The 21,773-nt window shown below is 35.7% G+C and overlaps 1 long non-coding RNA gene across 1 annotated transcript; it reads right to left on the bottom strand.

Moving 5' to 3' along the window:
- Nucleotides 1–9,781: 9,781 nt before the first annotated feature.
- LOC129249964 (uncharacterized) lies at nucleotides 9,782–11,086 on the bottom strand. The gene is made up of 3 exons (XR_008582761.1): nucleotides 10,818–11,086; nucleotides 10,640–10,755; nucleotides 9,782–10,579 (listed from the first exon to the last, which is right to left on the bottom strand). It is a non-coding gene; the product is annotated as an uncharacterized LOC129249964 (long non-coding RNA).
- Between the last annotated feature and the right edge of the window lie 10,687 nt (nucleotides 11,087–21,773).

Below are 21,773 nucleotides of genomic sequence, written 5' to 3'. Positions count from 1 at the left end.
ATGAATCCTTTCCTGCCCTCCCCCCCTATTTCCATAACTAAAAACGACGATCCTAAGTATGTAGTACTTAAAACATTAGATGATAAAATACCACTGTCACGTTTTTCGTGCTTTGCGGTCCACAAATCCATTTTAACTATTAGCAAAGATGTAAACAGTACATATTTCTGAATTGCGTGACGGCAGTCTTCTTTTGCTGGTAAAAAATAAAAAGCTGCTGGAAAATTCCTAAACACAAAAATGCTTTCTAATATCTGCGAGATCTCAGCCAATTGCTATCAACACCTAAACTCGGTGAAAGGCACGATCTTCACGCCATTTCTTATACGTTTGCCTCAAAAAGAAATTATTGAAGGCCTAGAAAATTATGGAGTATGCGCAGTGAATAAATTCCAGAAAAGAGTTGAAGGAGTTTTAATCCCAACAGGCGCAATGCTTCTCATCTTTGAGGCATATAAGTTACCTGAGAAAATTGATGTAGCCTGGCGAAAAATTTCAGTCCGTCACTATTACCCCAATCCGATGCATTGCAAAACATGTCAAAAGCTCGTGCATACAATAAAAAAGGTCTTCCTACATGCGTTAACTGCAGTCTTCCCCCTCATGACGGCAGCGAATGCTCAAGAACCATGTGCCCGAATTTCTCAGGCGAACATCCTTCTTCCTCTAACACCTGCACCAAGTTTACACAAACTAAAGAAATTCTAAGAATAAAAACAATGGAAAAATGCAGCATGCGTGAAGCAACGAATAAACACAGAACTCAAAACTCCACTAACACTTCTTTCACACCATTTTCAAAAATCATTTCTCTACATGCTCACACACCCAGTAACAACAGTTCCACATTAGACTCCTAATAAAACCTTCTGGAAACAACAAAACAAGAAATCCACCTAAAACATTGTCAAATATTTTCACCTCATGAAATGACACTTCAACTCTCACTAGCTTGCCGAGCTCCAACAAATCTATCGCCTCTTTACTCGCTTCTACCTCGACCACAACAACAACCAATACAACATGAAATAATTCAATCACCAACTCACCTTCCACATCTTTCAATTCCACTTTGACAAAAACCTTTTCCCCACCTAATCCTACCCCAAGCAACCATTACATATTTCTCCCACCACGAAGTAATAACTGCGGTGATCTAATGCTCTCCGACTCAGTACAGGCTGAGCCAGAGCACATTGCTGATCCCCATAGTGACTTCGAAATGAAATGGATACATACATTCCTCTCTGTATGTGACTACATGCGCTCTGCTTGCAGAATGACAAAAGTAGTCACATCTGAGTACGTGTTTATGTATTCATTCTTACACTATCTTCCACATTTCATATTTCTTGCTGTTTAACATGTTATCAATCTTGCAATGGAACATCAATGGTTATCTCAATAACTAATACCAACCACCAACACCAAAAGCAGAGTCCCTCAGTTCTCAAGGAATAACAGCTTCGATTTCGAGTGTCGGCAGCTCCCCAAGCACATCGAGTCAGAAGGCAGAGCCAATTAATCAGAGAGCATTAAACGATTTATGTCGTGATCTCAACTTATCGAAAGAAAAATCAGAACTCCTAGCTTCACGTCTACAGGAACGCGGTTATTTGAAATCAGGTACTAACGTAACGTATTACCGAAACCGCAATAAAAATTTCGAACAGTATTTCTCAAAAACAGAAAATTTTTGCTACAGCAATAATGTTAATAAGTTGTTTGCGGCACTTGGAGAAACTCATGATCCAAATGAGTGGCGTCTATTCATTGATGGTAGCAAGTATAGTGTTAAGGCTGTCTTACTGCACAAAGGCAACAAGAAACCATCGATCCCCGTTGCTCATTCTACGAATGTCAAAGAAACTTGTGAGACAATGAAAGAGCTACTTCAATTAATTGACTACAGTTCGTATAACTGGAAAATATGCTGTGACTTGAAAGTTGTCGCTCTACTGACTGGTCTGCAGGGTGGCTATACCAAATACAGTTGTTTTTTGTGTCTTTGGGATAGCAGAGCGGATGACAAACAGTTCACTCAACAAGTTTGGGCGAAACGTGTGGAGCATGTCGTGGGAAAAAACAACGTTACCAAAAAAGCACTTGTTGAGAAAAAAAAAGTTATTTTCCCCCCTTTGCATATAAAACTTGGGCTAATGAAGAATTTTGTGAAAGCTTTGACAAAAAAACCGGAAAACACAGCTCTTAAATACTTGAAAACCAAGTTTCCAAGATTATCAACAGAGAAAATCAAAGCGGGTATATTCGTCGGTCCACAGATAAAGAAATTGTTTACAGATACAGAATTTCAACAATGCCTTGACAGTTCCAAAGCTAAAGCTTGGAAAGCTTTCCAAAAAGTTGTTCATGGATTCTTGGAAAACAACAGGAGCAACAACGACCGTCAGTTGATTCATACAATGATGAAACACTTTAAAACTATTGGTTAGTATTGTAAAACGTACATACTCCAAAATATATTTATCATATAAATTGATTGGAAAATTATTGGAAAATTTACAATTAACTTTGTTTTTGTTAAAAGGTGCTCGCATGTCGTTAAAAATGCACCTACTTCACAGTCATTTGAATTTTTTTCCTCCGAATTTGGGGCGTAAAGTGATGAACAAGGCGAGCGATTTCATCAAGATATTGCTACGATTGAAAAACGTTATGAGGGCTTTTGGGATCAAGGAATGATGAGCGACTACTGCTGGATGCAACTTCGTGAAGATTCCGTGCAACATAAAAGAAGAAGTTCGAGAGTAAAAACGTATTTTCGACCTCAAACATAGCCAAGTCAAAAGCTGCAAAATCACACGTGTTGACTTTATGGGCCATAACTTCTACAATTTTTCGTCGATTCAGACAAACTTAGACTTCAAATGTAGGTGAGAAAATTGTCTTTCAGAAAACCTATCTTATGTCGATATAAACCAATTTTTTGTTCCAGAAAAAAGTTAATAAACTTTGATGATTTAGTAAAAAACGTCAAAAATGCCATTTTTTTCAACTTTCAACAGCTGTTTTGCGAAAACTACGACTTCCATTGACACGAATTATGTATTGCCATGTAGGTTATGTATGTGCCTTTCGAAATTGATGCACTTCATAGAAATGACGCGCACTGTTTTCGAGATTGCAAGTAATATCTGCACTATTGCCTAAAAAACAGGTTTTTTGGGAATATCTCGGAAACCGTTCTTTGAAAAAAAATAAAATTCATTTTTGGTTTCAGCGACCTCAAATTAGTCTAAAAAACGCCTTTTGGTCGAGGACCATTTTTGGTGTAAATTAGTGTTATAAACCAATTATTAATTTAGAGACAGCCGAAGGTCTTTGTTGCTAGGGCTGCTAAGCAGTTATTTGTTAAATAATTTATTATTGTACAAATGTTTAAAAAATATAATAATAATAAAATAAAAATAAATGTTTTGTAGTCGCGAGGCATAGAATTTTAGCTTTGGGAGACATATGTATGTATGCATTTAGAGGAATAAGGTGAGTGCACTGTGTGTGCGGGTATATGTACATGCACATGTATGTGTATATTAATAAGCATTGTTTTTTTGGGATTTCAAAATACAAATATTTGCGTACATAGGCTAGAATACCAAGTGGGCATACGCACATACAAATACATACATATAATATGTATATGCATATGCAAAAGAGAATTATTTTAGCACTTGTTGCGCAAGAGTTCGATCACTCGGGTATTTATTCCCCACATTTTGTATGTAAATACAATATGATAAGACCCCGTGGGGTTTGTCATGGTTGCTTCAGCGTATACATACATATGTATGTGTGCAGCAGTATATTTATTAAATATGCAATTGAACCTATTTGTTCCATATATGCAAATACGTTTCTTTGAATTTTTCATTTATTTATTTTAAATTTCAAAGTTTAATATAACCTAGAAAATGCATACATATATTATTCCCTGTAATAAAATATAAATTGAATAAAATTTCGTTGCCAAAGGAACAAACAAATATATATTCCAAAGCCGTCGTTCACACTATTCGTAGCTTGTCAGACTTCTTTACATATAGGTATCATTAACGTTCTCTGCACATTATTCGTAGCTCGTGGGACGTTCTCTGCAAGGTTCGGTGAATCATAAAAGGAGCCGAGCACATCTTCGTTCACGCGCCTGAGCTGTCCGTAAGCCTATTTTTCTTGGGGAAAACAAAAATATTTGGTGAACCGTCAATTTTTGCCATGACAAATGCACGCATCTTCGTATATTAATATGTCTGCATATACCATACATATGTATGTGTGTAAATATGCCTCCTAAGTGCCTATAAGAATGGCGACAATCGTAGCGAATGGTGATTGTTTTATCGACCTTGTGCCAAGTGCGCTCAGAATCATACACCAATAATATTATATTATATAATGATGTTAACAAAAGTTGCCATTACTTTAAAAAAAGCTAATGTCTTCGACATTTCGTACTATTAAAAACTTCAAATTCATTCCATTTTGTTCTCTCATAGAAGACAAATAACGGGTGATTTTTTAGCTATTGTCTTTTTAAACAGTTGGTTTAAACAGCTGACGCACGTTTCGTGCTTTGTTTCACTGTCAAACATCTTCAGTTTGGTCTATAATTTAACCATGAATCGTCTTACACACGAACAACGCTTGCAAATCATTGAATTTTATTATAAAAATGCGTGTTCTGTTAAGGAAGTTTATCGCGCGCTTCTTCCATTTTATAGCCACTGAAGCGGCTATTCGAGCTATTGTGACTAAATTTAGAACCAAATTTACATTATTGGACATCAAACCACCAACACGCTTACGTAGAGTGCGAACTGAAGAAAATATCGCAGCTGTATCGGCCAGTGTTAATGATGACCAGCAATTATCGATTCGTCGCCATTCGCAGCAATTGTGCCTCTGTTACTCAATAACGTGGAAAATTTTGCGAAAGGATTTAGGTGTGAAGTCTTTCAAAATACAGCTGGTGCAAGAATTGAAGCCGAACGACCTACCGCAATGCAGAATTTTTGGTGAATGAGCTCTTGGAAAGTTGGCCGAAGATCCTCTTTTTTATCGAAAAATTGTGTTTAGCGACGAAACTCATTTTTGGATCAATGGGTACGTAAATAAGCAGAATTGTCGATTGTCGAGGGAAGATCAGCTAGAAGAATTGCAAGAGCTACCAATGTATCCAGAAAAGGTCACATTTTGGTGCGGTTTATGGGCTGGAGGTATCATTGGACCGTACTTCTTCAAAGATGCTGCGAATCGTAACGTGACTGTGAATGGTGAGCGCTACCGTGAAATGATGTCCAACTTTTTTTTGCCCAAAATGCAAGAGTTTGACTTGCATGACATGTGGTTTCAGCAAGACGGTGCCACATGCCACACAGCACGCGTAACAATGGACTTGTTGAGATGCGAGTTCGGTGAACATTTTATTTCAAGTGCTGGACCTGTCAATTGGCCACCCAGATCGTGCGATATAACGCCTTTAGATTATTTTTTGTGGGGCTATGTTAAAGCTCATTTCTATTCAGACAAGCCTGCTTCAATTAACGCATTGGAAGACAACATTAAAGCATTTATAGAAAAGCAGGAAAAAGGTTATGTCCAGCGCGGAGACACTCATGCCTCGCCACAATGGCAAATACGTCCAGCAGCCAGTACAACACTCAGTGGTGTCCGACTGGGTATAATACCGCATGAATACCCAGCCACCGTCTGGTATAAAGGAGAACAAGACTATTCAGAACGCCATCCTGAAAGAGGTGCTGTAAAGACCATCTTCAACGGCTGCATACCCTGTTTAGGATGGTTTTCAATATCATGCAGAAATGCGCAAACCCCGCCCTATAAGCATGAGCAATACGAGCCACATTAAATTATACCAATGAACCTTCACCATGCCAAAGCAGTATTTGATTTTCTGTATAGAAGGCTTGCAAGAGAAGGCTTGCGAGTAATTGTTTGATTATTACTAGTGCTGTACACTAAAGGTAGTTTATGCCAACAGTCATAAGCCCAAAAACGGGTGACTGGAGTTCCTATGAAAATTCACTAGCAGCTTTTCCATTTCACTATTGCAAATATAAATATAAAAATAAACATGTAAGAAAACACTTCGATTGAACGGACGTGCTTTCACTATCTCTTGCTTTGTCAAAGTTTCGTAGTGATTCTACAAATCGTACAACATTTGAAAACACTCAGTGATACACACGCTTTAATACTACAACACAACACAACTTGCGCTATTTTAGCTCATCTATTGCCTTGCAAATATAAATAAAAATATATTAAAATAAATAAATAACAACAAGTGAAGAATGACCCGATTTACACGAGGAGACATCTGGAAGGGAGACACTGGAAATTCTCTTTTGAAGTTTCATTCGCGTTCACACGGGCAAAAATGTTTCCGCGACATTTTGACATTTAACACTTTAGCATCGTCTGGTTCGGATGTATTCTAGCACGCGCTTACATGTAAAGCAGAGAGTGTTCGACAACAGTTTCTTAAATATATGAATGAAAAATGCAAACTGGTTAAATAAAAAATAATTTGTTGTTTTTTTATTGAAATATATTTATAAATTCTTATACTTGAATAAAAAAAATTAAATTAAAAATACTTCATATCTAAATAATTAACTTAAAATTAACTTGAGTAACTAGAAATGCGAGGAAAATTAGAATTCAACATAAACATGCCCCATAATATATTTTAAATTATACCTACTTTACTAGCAAAAATAATCGTGCATTTCCCAAGCAGTGTTCGGATGTTTGTCATCTTTGTTATCTTCCGTTTTGTTGAAAACCAACACATAACTCAGAACCTTCTCCCAAAAAAGAAGAAAACGAATGAAGCAACTGTCAAAAATTGGAAAGATTGGAAATACGAATAAGAAGAGCAAAGCGTGTCGCCGAGTACGGGAGACAAAATCCCTTCTCTCTTCCCCGACCGTCCTTCGCCACCGAACAAAATGTTTCCCTTCCAGATGTCTCCTCGTGTAAATCGGGCCAATTTGAACGCATAAATGCCTGCGCACACTTTCCTCCCGAAGAGAAGCATAAAAGCAAACTCACAAGTGCCAACTGCAGCTCTAGTGTAGCGCTCTCGGCAAGAGAAACAAACATTAAGTTATCAGCTATACATTGTATAGACCCGATTTACACGAGGAGACATCTGGAAGGGAAACATTTTGTTCAAGGGCGAAGGACGGTCGGGGAAGAGAGAAGGGATTTTGTCTCCCGTACTCGGCGACACGCTTTGCTCTTCTTATTCGTATTTCTTATCTTAAAGCAATTTTTGACAGTTGCTTCATTCGTTTTCTTCTTTTGTGGAAGAAAGTTCTAAGTTATGTGTTGGTTTTCAATCAAACGGAAGATAACAACGATGACAAACATCCGAACGCTGCTTGGGAAATGCACGATTATTTTTGCTAGTAAAGTAGGCATAATTTAAAATATATTATGGGGCATGTTTATGTTGAATTCTAATTTTCCCCGCATTTCTAGATACTCAAGTTAATTTTAAGTTAATTATTTACATATGAAGTATTTTTAATTTAATTTTTTTCATTCAAGTATAAGAATTTATAAATATACTAGCATTTCCCAGTGGGCTTCGCACCACCATACATAAAATGTTTTTTTTATATCGCAAGAAATTTTTCATATTAAGTTTTCTTTATAGAACTCGTAAAATGTTTAAACAGTTGAATTAGTTGATTTTTTTCATTCAATATACTTTCTAAAGATGTCACAATAGCCTTTTCTGTACTTTTTTAAAATTTGATTGTGGTGGTCACCTATATACAGGTAAGGTGAAAGAGCCGATAAAAACTTGTAATTAAACTTTGATTCTTTAATTTCCATTTCAATTTTTTACGCTAAATATAATAAATTATGCTAAAATAAATAAAGTTAAAAATGTTTTTCCAGTTCCTTGAATGCTCTAGTTTTTATTATATTTTCGTCCCAAATTAATATTAACATAATACACTTACAACCACAACAGTACAACAGAAACACTCATAAGCGGCTGTGTATTTGTTGTTGTTTTTCCCATACAGGCATTTCGTATGAGAGGAAACCATTACTCACATAAAATGTCATAACTCAGGAACGGCTGCACCGATCAAACTTCACACAAACCACCTCCTCAAAGATAGAAAAGAACTCTAAAATTTTTGTGTCAATCGGTTTGGCGGTTCTTGAGTTATAAGATTACCAAGGAAATGTAACTTCTTTTTATATATATAGATTTCAATAAAAAAACAACAAATTATTTATTATTTAACCAGTTTGCATTTTTCATTCATATATTTAAGAAACTGTTGTCGAACGCTCTCTGCTTTACATGTAAGCGCGTGCTAGAATACATCCGATCCAGACGATGCTAAAGTATTAAATGTCAAAATGTCGTGGAAACATTTTTGCCCGTGTGTACGCGAATGAAACATCAAAAGAGAATTTCCAGTGTCTCCCTTCCAGATGTCTCCTCGTGTAAATCGGGACAATTTTTGTCAGTTGCTTCATTCGTTTTCTTCTTTTGTGTGAAAAAGTACTGTAATCAGATTCAATTATTATTAATACTGTAATCAACCGATTTTGAAAATGGAATACAAGTGGAATGGAAGAAACATTGAAAAACTAATAGTGTATATTCAAGAAAATGCTTGTTTGTGCGATGGCATTTGCGGAAATACAAAAAAAATGGATACAGAAATAGTTGGGGTCACACAAGACGACATAAAAAAATGGAAAAACTTCCGTAGACAATACATGAGGGAACTACGTTTAATAAAAAGCTCCAAGAAAAGTGGAAGCGGTGTAAATGATGTATACGAAACAAAGCCTTGGTGTTTTGATCAGCTCTCGTTTCTAGAAGGCCGCATAGAAACAGACAGAGCCAAGACAATACTGAGGTAATATTAAAATGCAATGTGTTACAAATTTTAAGAAAATACAAATTGTGGTATCGTCAGGCGTATACTAGATAACTGATATGAAAGAATTATTAACATACGTCACAAATTTGTTTTTCAGATGCCTTCTTCTTCGAGTAGCTCAACTTATACGAATACTGAAAATAGCAGCTTTATGGGTGCAGAAAATAGTAGCTCGAGCGTTAACGACGAGCCATCGAAAATACGAAAAAAGGTACATAACATTACGATTAATAAAAAAAATATAATATATCATATAATTTGTTTTTTTATATAGAAAAGTAACCAGGTTGGTGAAATGCAGCAGGAATTCTTTTTATTTAAAGCAATGATTCAAAAAAAGAAAAACTCCCGAAAATACGCCTGGTTGGGAACTTTGGTTGCAAATCAAATGGAGGAAATAGACCATGACAAACAACAAAGCGCTGCTTGGAAATACAGACGGTTATAAAAAGATATATTGATGAATCCAATCATCGCACTCCTGCATCATTAGCAACATCATCATCATCAGACAAGGACTTACTGCAGCTGCCCATGGATGAAGTTTTTGAGAAGGATGATTTTTGCTAGTAAAGTGGGTATAATTCATAAAACCTATGAGACATGTTTATGTTGACTTCCACTTTTTTTCCGTTTCTAGATACTTAAGCGCCAAAAAAGTGATACTGCGTGTAAAGCCACCAAATCTGAAAACCAAAGTGCCTACGAAATATAAGACTGTGTTTCCTATAATATTTAAGTTAAGTCGAAGAAATTTAAAAACCAAAGGATCTAAAAAATATGAGACTGTGTTTTAAGTAACGTATTTATACATGAAGTATATTTAATTTAATTTTTTTTTATTGAAGTACAAAAGCTTATATACATATATATATTTACATTACTAAAAATAAAAGAAATTATTTATTATTTAACCAACCCAGTTTGCCTTCTTCATTGAAATATTTAAGAAATTTTTGACGAACATTCTCCGCTTCACCTTTTCTCTGATTATATAATATATTCGATCCAGTTGGGCAGTTATCGTTTACAGTTTCTACATTTCCGCTACCATCAGTGTATGTTTCGCCATTCTCAATTAGATAATTATGTAAAGTACAGCACGTTAATACAATTTTCTCTACAGTGGCCACATCTAGATTTATAGGAGCAAGAAAAACGCGAAATCGGTTCGACAAAATTCCAAATGCATGTTCCACTACATGCCTTGCCCGGGAGAGTCTTCGATTGAAAATTTGTTTTTCTTGACATTGTGTGTGGTAAGGATATGGCTTCATTAAATGCACCTGCAGAGGAAATGCATCGTCCCCGACTACAACATACGGAACGCTTCGATTGTTTCCAATTAAAGCTGCTTTTGGTATTTCTTTCTCATCTTGAAGAACAGTACTTAACTTGCTTTGTAGAAAAACTTCAGCATCATTACTGCGACCGTTGCAACCCACGTCAACGAAAATAAATTTACAATTAGCATCCACCAGGGCTAACAAAATTATGCTTTTAGTGCCTTTGTAAGTTATATGCTTTCCATCTAATGCGCCAATGCAATTGGGGAATTGCCACTTAAACGCGAATTCTGTTGCTATAGCCTCCCATTCGGATTTGCTGCTCGGAAACTGCGAAAAAATTTGTTATTACTTGGAAAATATTTATTATATTATATAATCTATCCATACCTTTAAATATGACGATTTTAATTTGTTAAACAAAGCACTGCATACCTCGGGAACTATCTTGCAAATTGAGGATTTGGATATTCACGTATGGTAATCCAAACTGACGTAAGACTCCCCTGAAAATAAATAACTGCTTATAACAATACTACATACATATATCACCATCTCTTTAACTCACCAGTGCTGAGAAACCGCAGCGTCACTGCCAATTTTTCTGCTGCAGGAATCGCCTTTCTCATTGAAGTATCAGAACGTTGAATATCATCTGCAACTAGCGATAGCAAGTAATGAAATTGAGTATTTGATATCCGTAGAAAATTTTTATAGCTCTGCTCATCGTGCACCAGCAACTCTTTGCTTAAAAAAGCGAGCGAGCCGTGATCGCATTTCTTTTTTCGCCGTTCTTTTATCCATTGCCGCTTTGACCTCTTGATAGGCAACGATGAAACTTTCTAGCCCAAATTTGCTAATCCTAATTGGAGTATACTTTAACAATTTAATGTGCACATTTTACAAGCATGTAGATGCTTACCTAAAAGTATTTCTTCTTTATCGCTGTCGTCAGAGTCTAATTCCGCAGCCTCACCAATGCATTGCCATATGCTTTTAATCAGTTCACATTTTTCTTCGTAATCCATATTTACTCGCAATAAACTAATATATTTCTTCACAATATAAAATTCAAACAAATCACGGCTATACGAATGAGAGAAACGTCAAAATATGCTAACGATTGTTGCCGAAAACATTTTTATCCGTGTGTCCGCGAATGAGACATGAAAAGAGATTTTCCAGTGTCTCCCTTCCAGATGTCTCCGTGTGTAAATCCGGTGATAGTATACAACAGTGCTGTCCAAAATGAAAAATGTGAGTGTATAAGTGAGGACGAGAGAATGGGAGCAGCCCAGTGGGAAATTTAAACCAAAATAAATAAATATTGGATTGGAGTAGAAAATTTTTGTGGGAGGAATCGAAATGCCTTTTGATATTACATCTATAGCTTCCTTTGAACGACTTGTAACATAAAAGGCATTGCAAGTCGCCAAAGGCATTTTCTAGCATAAAAAAGTTCTCACAGCGCCGCGGACAAACTCGGTGTTTATTCGTTGCTGGTTTGCTAACGACTGAACGATGGAGAGTAAGAATACGTGTAATCAATTGATGTATGGGATGGACAGCACTGGTATACAACCTCAAGAATTACACTGTGTGACAAAAAAAAAAAAATTAAATATACTACTATGGAGACCTAGCACAACTTGTGGCTATGGAAAAACTAAACAAAATGGTATAGGAGAAATTTCCAATACACCCCCAAAATCTCGTTTTATGGCCATAAAACCGTTTTTCAGTAGGTTGATGTGAAGAACAACTCCTAACTTCGCCAATTTCCATCCGATCTCGAATTTGTTTTTTTAGTTCGAAAGAACGAAAACAAGCCTTTTTGACAGTGTGTTGTCAATTTTTCTGAAATGACAACTGACGAGACTGTAGACGGAAGTATTTGGATTTTTTTTGTTTTTTCTCTATTTTTTCAACTTTGACATAATTTTTACGATATTATCCGATATTGAGGATTTTTTTAGTACACTACTGTTATAGAAAATTTAATTTTGCGTCGAATGAGCTATATTTGACTGTAATTGAATTAAAATTAATGGAGTTGTGTGAGTTTTAAAATTTTATTTTTTTTTTACTAATTTGGTATGTAGGCATCGAAGCATGAAAATGATAACAAGTGTCATTATAAACACACAATATTTATTGGAGTATTGTGCAGTGCAGCACTGCACGGTATGGTACGGTGCGATACGGTGCAGTACACAACGGAACTGGTTCAAAACTTAAAAATGCATTGGAAACGGCCCTTTGGAGTTTAGTATGGTACGGTACATTTGTCATTCTCTTCATCAGTTTTGAATACTTCTCTGTAAGAAATTCGATCATCATCTTTCCGGAAATACGTAATTCTGAAGTCGTCATCAACTAAATTCCATTGTTTAAATCGAGAAGCGAGCGTTTCAGATTGTCTTCCCGATAGAAGTACCTAAATTACGAGAAAGATCATGAAAATCTGAATTTGATACAATGTGTCGTTCTGAAGACTTAGAACCAGACGGAAAGTACTCTTCATCATCAGGTTTATAGTTATCAGTTTGATCATCATCAGCAATGAGTTGAACTTCCTTCAGTTCCTGCAGTTGAGTCAATCATATCGTCGAAGACTACGGGGCTCTTAACAGTTGCAACATCAGCATACTTTATGTGCTTTCGAGCTTTATAATAATGACCGTTTACGTCCGTTTTATGAAAATAACAATCATCTGGTTTATGATAAGGCTGATGATGCCACATCATCGGAGAATATTGAGAAATTCGACTTTTCCGGCAACGTTTCGATTTATATCTCTTGAATTTCAATGAAACAAACAATAAAACTTTGACGTTTTAATAAGGTTAAATTATAACAACAAACTTCTTTTGTTAATCAATGTACAGTGTGAACTTTGGTACCCTTGGGAGGTTTTTCATATTTCTACTGAACAAGTGTGATAATATGTCAGATATTTTCGTAAGTTCTAACCAGTTCTGTTGTATGCAGTACAGTGTACTCTTATGTATACATATACACTCCAATAAATATTACGTGTCTATAATAACGCATCAAAACACGTCCTTATTCCCATTTAGCGTAAGTTATACCTACATACAAAATTAGTAAAAAAAAATAAAATCTTAAAACTCACACAACTCCATTAATTTTAAATCAATTAATGTCAAATATAGCTCATTCGACGCAAAATTAAATTTTCTATAATATAATATAACAGTAGTGTACTAAAAAAAATCCTCAGTATCGGATAATATCGTAAAAATTATGTCAAAGTTGAAAAAATAGAGAACAAATAAAAAAAATCCAAATACTTCCGTCTACAGTCTCGTCAGTTGTCATTTCAGAAAAATTGTCAACACTCTGTTAAAAAGGCTTGTTTTGTTCTTTCGAACTAAAAAAACAAATTCGAAATCGGATGGAAATTGGCGAAGTTACGAGTGATTCTTCACATCAACCTACTAAAAAACGGTTTTATGGCCATAGAACGAGATTTTGGGGGTCTGTTGGAAATTTCTCCTATACCATTTTTCTTAGTTTTACTGTACCTACAAGTTGTACTAGGTCTTCATAAAAGTATAAAATCACTGTCGCACAGTATTATAGAAACAAGATTGCGTGACGTCGCTCTAGTATAGTTGTATAGTGTTTCCAACTCTTTGCTCTTGGCAATAAATTAAATGCTTTTTTATACACAAAATGCGAAATTTTTTGAGTTTGGTGTTTCATTCGTTTTTTTTTTAGTTTGAAGCTACCAAAATTGTAAGGTAAAAAAATTGTGCAATTTAAAAAAAGATTAAAAAAGCCACTCTGAGAAGATTTTAGTGCTTTTGAAATTTTGTTGATTCTTATATATTAGAATTTGATGTTTTAAAAGTGCTTATCTAATTTTTTGCTCTAACACTTATCTAATTTTGTGGCTAACACTTTTTATAAATTTAAGCCCTTTTTATAAATTTACTGAATACGAATTGAAGCTACAAAGGTGTATTCATAATAAAAATAAACACAAAAATTTTAGATAATACTGCAAAAACCAGAATGACCTTTTTGAAAAAGGAGTACCTTATCTTGTTACATAACCTTAAATACAGCAAAAAATGTTCTGCGGCCCTTTTTTAAAGAGATTCTCTTAACATACGTTTTGAATACAAGGATGGATTTTTGAAACTCTCTTTTTTCCGTACGGTCTATTGTATGTAACCATAACACGTTTATTTAAAAGAAAACGCACATTTTGCAATTTACGCATACAAAATTCGTTAAGTACCATAATTCGATAAAAATTTGGTACTTTCTTTTCTATAAATGGGTATTTTATTGCTTTTTTATATCCAAAACTAGGCAACACGGCAGTTGTAAGAGAGAGATTTGCACAGAATGTTAATTTGTAGAGAAGTCTCACGGGCTACGAATAGTGGGAATTGTCAAAAATGAAGTCTAACCGCCGCGGTGTGGTGGATTTTTGAAACTCTCTTTTTTCCGTACGGTCTATTGTATGTAACCATAACACGTTTATTTAAAAGAAAACGCACATTTTGCAATTTACGCATACAAAATTCGTTAAGTACCATAATTCGATAAAAATTTGGTACTTTCTTTTCTATAAATGGGTATTTTATTGCTTTTTTATATCCAAAACTAGGCAACACGGCAGTTGTAAGAGAGAGATTTGCACAGAATGTTAATTTGTAGAGAAGTCTCACGGGCTACGAATAGTGGGAATTGTCAAAAATGAAGTCTAACCGCCGCGGTGTGGTGAAACAGAACTGATTACAGTGAATTCTCTCTTTAGTATATTGGCTGTGCACAGTTTTTGACTTCTGTACGAAATCAAATTGACGAATGGCCGGCATTTTACAAGGTATTTGATTGTGCATTTCTATGTTCTCTTGATAATTTAAAAAAAAGGAATTTAAACCAAATACAAAAACGAATTCACATTTTGGTGCGTGCAATTTAGTACATTTTGTTTAGAAACTAATTTTAGACGAGAATGCGTAGAGCGTACTAGAGTTTTGGTATATTGATACATATGTATATTAATAAATATATAATGTTAGTTATGTTTGTACAAAAGATCAATTGCATATTTAATTCCTTAGTATTACACACATATGTATGTATGCACTGAAGCAAACATGTAATACCCCACGACGCATCGCTTTATTATGTCTACATACATGCAATAATCCCTACTAAAAAGTGCACAAAAACATATACATATATCTTCAAAGTTAGAAACTTACTCTGAAATCAGAATGCGGCTTGTTTGGAGGTTACTGTTCATACATTCAGCCTTCGGATGAAGCCAATATATTGAATATTGAACCTTCTGTGAGCTGGGCAGCGCTGTCCATACTCGTAACAACAAGGACCGAAGCCGCAAATTGTTGAACTAATTTTGTCAGTCAATATGTATTTTTTATTTCAAAAATTTATAAATACTTTTCCTCTTGAACATTATAATTCACCTATCGAATAATATTGTACTACTTCATAGTAAAGCCCTAAAAAGTTGCTTAAAGACCTTAAAAGTTGTAGATTATGAAACAATTTTGTTGACGCTTCATAATTAATCATTTTTGGCACAATGCTGTGCCCATAAATGTTCGCTCGATTTCTTGATACGTATTAGTGAATCGTAATGTTTTTTGCTGTGGCAAGTGCACGTAGCATATATATGCACACACATATATATGCGCATATGTATATAAATTCACATATTTATGTTTGTATATGCCATCTTCCTGTGTGCTTGGTAATGAAACGTTTCTCTATCAAGTTTATCTATCAGGCAGACATAATATATGTATGTACATATATGGTTTAGGATGATTTGCCCCTTGAATTTAGCATACTTGTTTTAGAAAAAAAATAAATACATGTAGGAGTGACTGACGGACGTAAGTCAACGAGAAGCGGACACACCTTTTAACAATTTAACGTAACGAAATGCAACACTGTCAACTGACGAGCACAGGAGCATAAGAACGAACAGAGGACTGAAACGAAGTATGGTGTAGTCTAAGAGTCAGTCGGTAAATTGGCCATTGCCGACACTTGATCGTACATATAATTATATATTTGCATAAAATTACTTTCCTTGTGAAACTTTTTATAATATCGAAAATAAATATCGTTGCTTGCAAAACAAGAAAATCTTACGTTTGGGGGCTCAACGGCGATAGTAACGGCTTTAGAAAGTCGTTTAACGTTTGATGGGGCTGCTACGTCCGACGTAAAGAAATGGATTGAGCAGATAGAGGAAAACGCAGAAATAGTTAATTGGAATGAAATATAAAAATTCATATACGCTAAAGGTGCAGCCAAGCTTTTTGTAAGTAGTCAAATCGGGTTGCGTGATTGGAATTCTTTAAAATTGGCCCTCGCTAACGAGTTTGGTAGTAAGTCGTCGCCAGCAAACGTGCATAAGACATTGGGGAAAAGACATAAGAAGCATAGCGAATCGTACCGTGAATACTTATATGCTTTAATGGAGATAGGAAAATCGATTTGTTTAGATGAAGAAAGTTTGCTCGAATATTTTATAGATGGGATCCTTGGATCTAAATTTAGCAAGACTGTACTCTACCAAGCAAAAACGGTAAGTGAACTTAAAGAGCAATTAGTAATTTACGAGAAGATAAGACACGACCCAAAAGCCGACAACCCTAAAAACATGGAGGTGCACAATAAAACTAAACCAGAAACTAGTAGTTCCTCGGCGTCATCAAAAAACGAGAAAAGAGGTTTCAAATGTGGCGAATACTCGCACTTAGCCAAAGATTGTTCACATAAACAATTAAAATCTTGTAAGTGCCAACAGCAGAACAAAGCGGGAGGCGGGTCATGTAAATTCAATTGGTGAACTTTCAAGTCCAAAGTTAAAACTAAAGAAGGTCACAATTTGCTATATCAGAATACAAGCTCTAATCGACACTGGATGTAGCTTATGTCTTATGCGATGCGACACATTCGACATGTTGGGTAAATCCCTAAAGCTAACTCCGGAGCAACGGCAACTATTTGGGATTGCTGCAGCAAAATTTACAACGATGGGTAGTTTTGAGATAGAGGTACAAGTAGACAAAAGTGTTGTTAAGCTAACGTTCTATGTAGTGCAAACAAACGTCATTAGCTACGAAAAAATTCTAGATACTTTAATTTTCAAACATTTTGATATCTTAGTGCGTGATGATGGTGTCGAGTTTAAAACCAGGTTAATATGCAGGTTAGTGATGTACGTCGGAGAACATTGTCCAAGAGTCCTCCGTAATGATGGTTTGTCAAATGTTTTTTCATGTTTTAACATCGACTGTGAAGGGCAAGATTAAGACTTGAGTCACCTTATCAAAAATTGCGCAAGTGAGGTAAAACATATGATTGAACACTATACACGTAAAAAAGACGATAATCCCCTCGTAAATCTGAAAATTATTCTTGCTGACGAAGTTCCGGTTTACCAACCGCCACGTAGAGTGTCTTATGAAGAGCAGCAAATTATATTTAGATAAGCAAGTGACACAGTGGTTAGACGAGGGCATAATACGTCCTAGTTGTTCGGCCTATGCATCGCTTGTAGTACTCGTATTTAAGAAAAATGGTACGAAAAGACTTTGCTGCGACTACCGTAGATTAAACCAGAAAATCATTCGCGATAATTTCCCTATGACTTTAATCGACGACGCTCTTGAAAAGCTCAGAGAAGCAAATGTATTTACCACCTTGGACTTGGCCAATGGGTTTCTCCATGTGTCCGTAGATGAAAGTTCTCGTAAATACACCGCATTCGTGACTCATAGCGGCCAGTTCGAATTTTAATACGTATCTTTCGGCATATGCAATTCAGCCGCTGTATTTTGCTATATTCACGCGATATCGACGGAAAACAACATCGACGGGACAGAAATACCATTCTTACGAGCTGGAGGTACTCGCCATAGTAGAAGCGCTTAAAAAGTGGCGTGTATATGCTGCTGCAGTTTAAAATTGTTACTGACTGTAACGCTTTCACGATCACATTACAGAATGTACCTTTGCGAGTAGCACGATGGGCGATGTTTCTTCAGAAATATAACTATACAATTGAACATCTACGAGGAACGCAGATGAGACACGAGGACACCCTTAGTAGAATTTCGTGTATGATGATGGGAGATTCGTTGAAGCATCGGCTTAGAGAAGCGCAGATGAAAGGCATGTGGACGAAGGCCGTCAGGAAAATTGTAGAGGCAAGCAGCTACGGCGATTTTTACATTCATAATGACATTCCCTACAAAGACCCAACTCGTCAGCTCATCATGGTACCGTCACAAATGGAGAAAGATATAATTGAGATTGCACATCGGCAGGAACATTTCTCTGTGAAAAAGACTTAGTTGAGAAGGACTTCTACGTACCTCGTCTGGAAGCTACGGTTGCAGAAACGGTGAATAGTTGCATCGCTTGCATTTTAGTTAATCCGATAACCGGTAAAAAAGATGGCTTACTAGTACTATTGATAAGGAAGATAAGCCACTGCCAACGTTTCATATAAACCATGTTGGCCCACTCACGATGATGCGCAAGCTATATATTATATTATAATTATATCCTCGTAATCGTAGATGCTTTTTCAAAATTTGTGTGGCTTTACCCCACAAAAGATGCCGGTGCAGATGCGGTAATGGATTGATTAACAAAGCAGGAAGCCACGTTTGGAAATCCGGGGAGGATCGTAACCGATGGAGGCTCCGCCTTTACTTCGCAGGCCTTTGCGCATTACTGCAAGAAAAATCAAGTTCAGCATTTACTCATTACAACGGGAGTACCAGTTAGAGCGAATACACAGAATCGTGATACCCATGCTAGCAAAGCTGTCAGAAGACAGTCCCGACCAGTGGTATAGGCACATCGGTGAAGTTCAACAATATATCAACAATTCGGAACCTAGAAGCACTAAAATAGCACCGTTTAAGCTCTTGACAGGTTGTGACATGAAACTTGCAGAATCACCACGATTAGACGAAATAATGGAAAGTGAAGCCATTGAATCGGTCAAGTTTGACCGCAACGAAACTCGACGACTAGCTAGGCAAAAGATTTCTGTCATTCAAGAAGAAAACCGTCGAAGCTATAACCGTAAACGACAAAAAGACGTAAATTATAACGTCAACGACTTAGTGGCCATAAAACGCACACAATTCGGTACAAACTATTAATTGAAAAGGAAATATTTGGGACCATATAAAGTTATAGAAAAGTTACCGCATGGACGTTATAAAGTGCAGAAACTCGACGAAGTAGAGGGACCCAATTTGACCTCAACGGCTGAAAATACATCAAACCATAGCACCCAGAATTCGGGTCGATTCCTGAGTCAGGAAGGCCGAATGTAGGAGTGACAGACGGACGTAAGTCAACGAGAAACGGACACACCTTTTAACAATTTAACGTAACGAAATGCAACACTGTCAACTGACGAGCACAGGAGCATAAGAACGAACAGAGGACTGAAACGAAGTATGATGTAGTCTAAGAGTCAGTCGGTAAGTTGGCACCAACCATTGTAGACACTTGATCGTACATATAATTGTATATTTGCATAAAACTACTTCCTTTGTGAAACTTTTTATAATACCGAAAATAAATATCGTTGCTTGTAAAAGAAAAAATCTTACATTCATATGTCATAGCTAGCCTACATGATAGCATTCTTTGTTTCTAATCACCAACAAATTCTAATCGACTGCTGCTAAGTTTACATAATTATGTCTATTGCTGTTAAGACAGACTAATATACAGGTATGTTATATTTTTGGATATGCATGGATAAAGTAGCTACCTAGCCTACAGTATCAACATTCTTTCTTGCTGCTTTCAAACGAAATTTACTTAACTGCTGTTTAATTTGACGAGTGGAGTATATTTCTGTTAACTTTTGGTGAAAAATAGGTCTTGTGGTGAACTGTTATAGTTAAGCCCCTTAATACATGCATAATTTAACTAAACTAATTTAACTAAACTTGCATTTCCGCCATGTGCCGTCTGGAAGTAAGCAATTCCAAAGAATTGCTTTATTAAAATTTGCAATAATGCAACTCACATTTTATTCATTTCCGCCATGTGCCATCTGGAATTAAGAAATTGCAAAAAATTGCTTTATTAAAAGTGCAATAATGCAACTTATATTTTTAATGAACTTTTATCACTTTATGGCAGAATTTGCATTTCCGACACTTGCCAAATAAACGGTAAACAATGCCACAGAATTATTCACCGTGATAATATGCAACATAGACAAAATTTAAACAATAAATAATAGTGTAACAGTAATTTTAAAGTAGTCTTAAGATATATTCCATAAAGAAAGGTTTGAATTTGATTGAATATAATTTTTTTTTTATTCATCAAAACTTTCGCACTCAAAAGTGGCGAAGTCGGTAGGCAATTATCTTACCCATCATAAAAGGGAAGATAAGTGAATTTATATTTCTTAGTGCGGTACCAAATACATTTTTTCGCGAAATTGTTGGCTAGAGATTGCCCCAAGGGTGAAAATATTTATAAGCAAAAGATTGCTCTTATAAATTAAAAACTCAAAAAATTTGTTTGTGTGAAAATATAGTAAGCAAAAGATTGCTACTGTAAATTGAAAACTAAAAAAATTTTCTTAGTTTTTAAAAATATAGAAAGCAAAAGATTGCTACTATAAATTAAAAACTCAAAAAATTGTTCTTTGTGAAAATATAGTAAGCAAAAGATTGCTGCTATAAATTAAAACCTCTGAAAATATAAAAGGCGAAGAATAGCTTCATTCCGCTCAGCGTTAGGAGATCGAAAGGACCCATCCAGCATAACAGATAGAGTGTAAAGAAAAGGCGAAGAATAGCTTCATTCCGCCCAGCGGAAGGACATCGAAAGGAGCCACCCGGCCTAACAGACAAAGGTAGAAAAAGTTTACATTTTCTTTTATATGGACGAGTACTTCGACACCCAATCCGAATTGTATTCTCACCGAAGCCGAGGACAACAAAGAAATAGCAGACTATTAAGAAATTTTATTAGAAAATTAATTAATTAATTATTAATTAACGTAAATAAAAGGAATTAGAGTATAATGGCTCAAATATGGTTCGATCCCCTGAAGTATTTAGGAAATCTTCCTGAATTTACCGGTGGTAATTGGGACCTTCAGACATTTATATACTTAATGGACTGAGTCCATCCTATGTTACAGAAATATGATGAACTATCGCAGGGACTGTTTTCGGACATGATTAAAAGCAAGCTAAAAGGGAAAGTTAGGAAAATAATAGAAATTAATTGCCAATCAGTTTCATGGACCGACATTAAGAACGTACTCCAAAATAATTTTGGAGATAGATTAAGTTGAAACGAACTTTTTGATTCACTTAGAGCCACAATTTTTTAAACAACCAGTATTGACATCTTTGACGAAATTAAGAGAAAACTTAGGCGTCTTAACAATAAAACTTTATTTGTTCTTGGACAAGAACTAGGAGCTGCGAATGCTGTCGC

This window comes from Anastrepha obliqua, chromosome 6 (assembly GCF_027943255.1).
Source record: "Anastrepha obliqua isolate idAnaObli1 chromosome 6, idAnaObli1_1.0, whole genome shotgun sequence".
Classification (NCBI taxonomy): domain Eukaryota; kingdom Metazoa; phylum Arthropoda; class Insecta; order Diptera; family Tephritidae; genus Anastrepha; species Anastrepha obliqua.
Note: the sequence above shows the minus strand (reverse complement) of the source record. Positions and strands in the feature narration are given on the sequence as shown.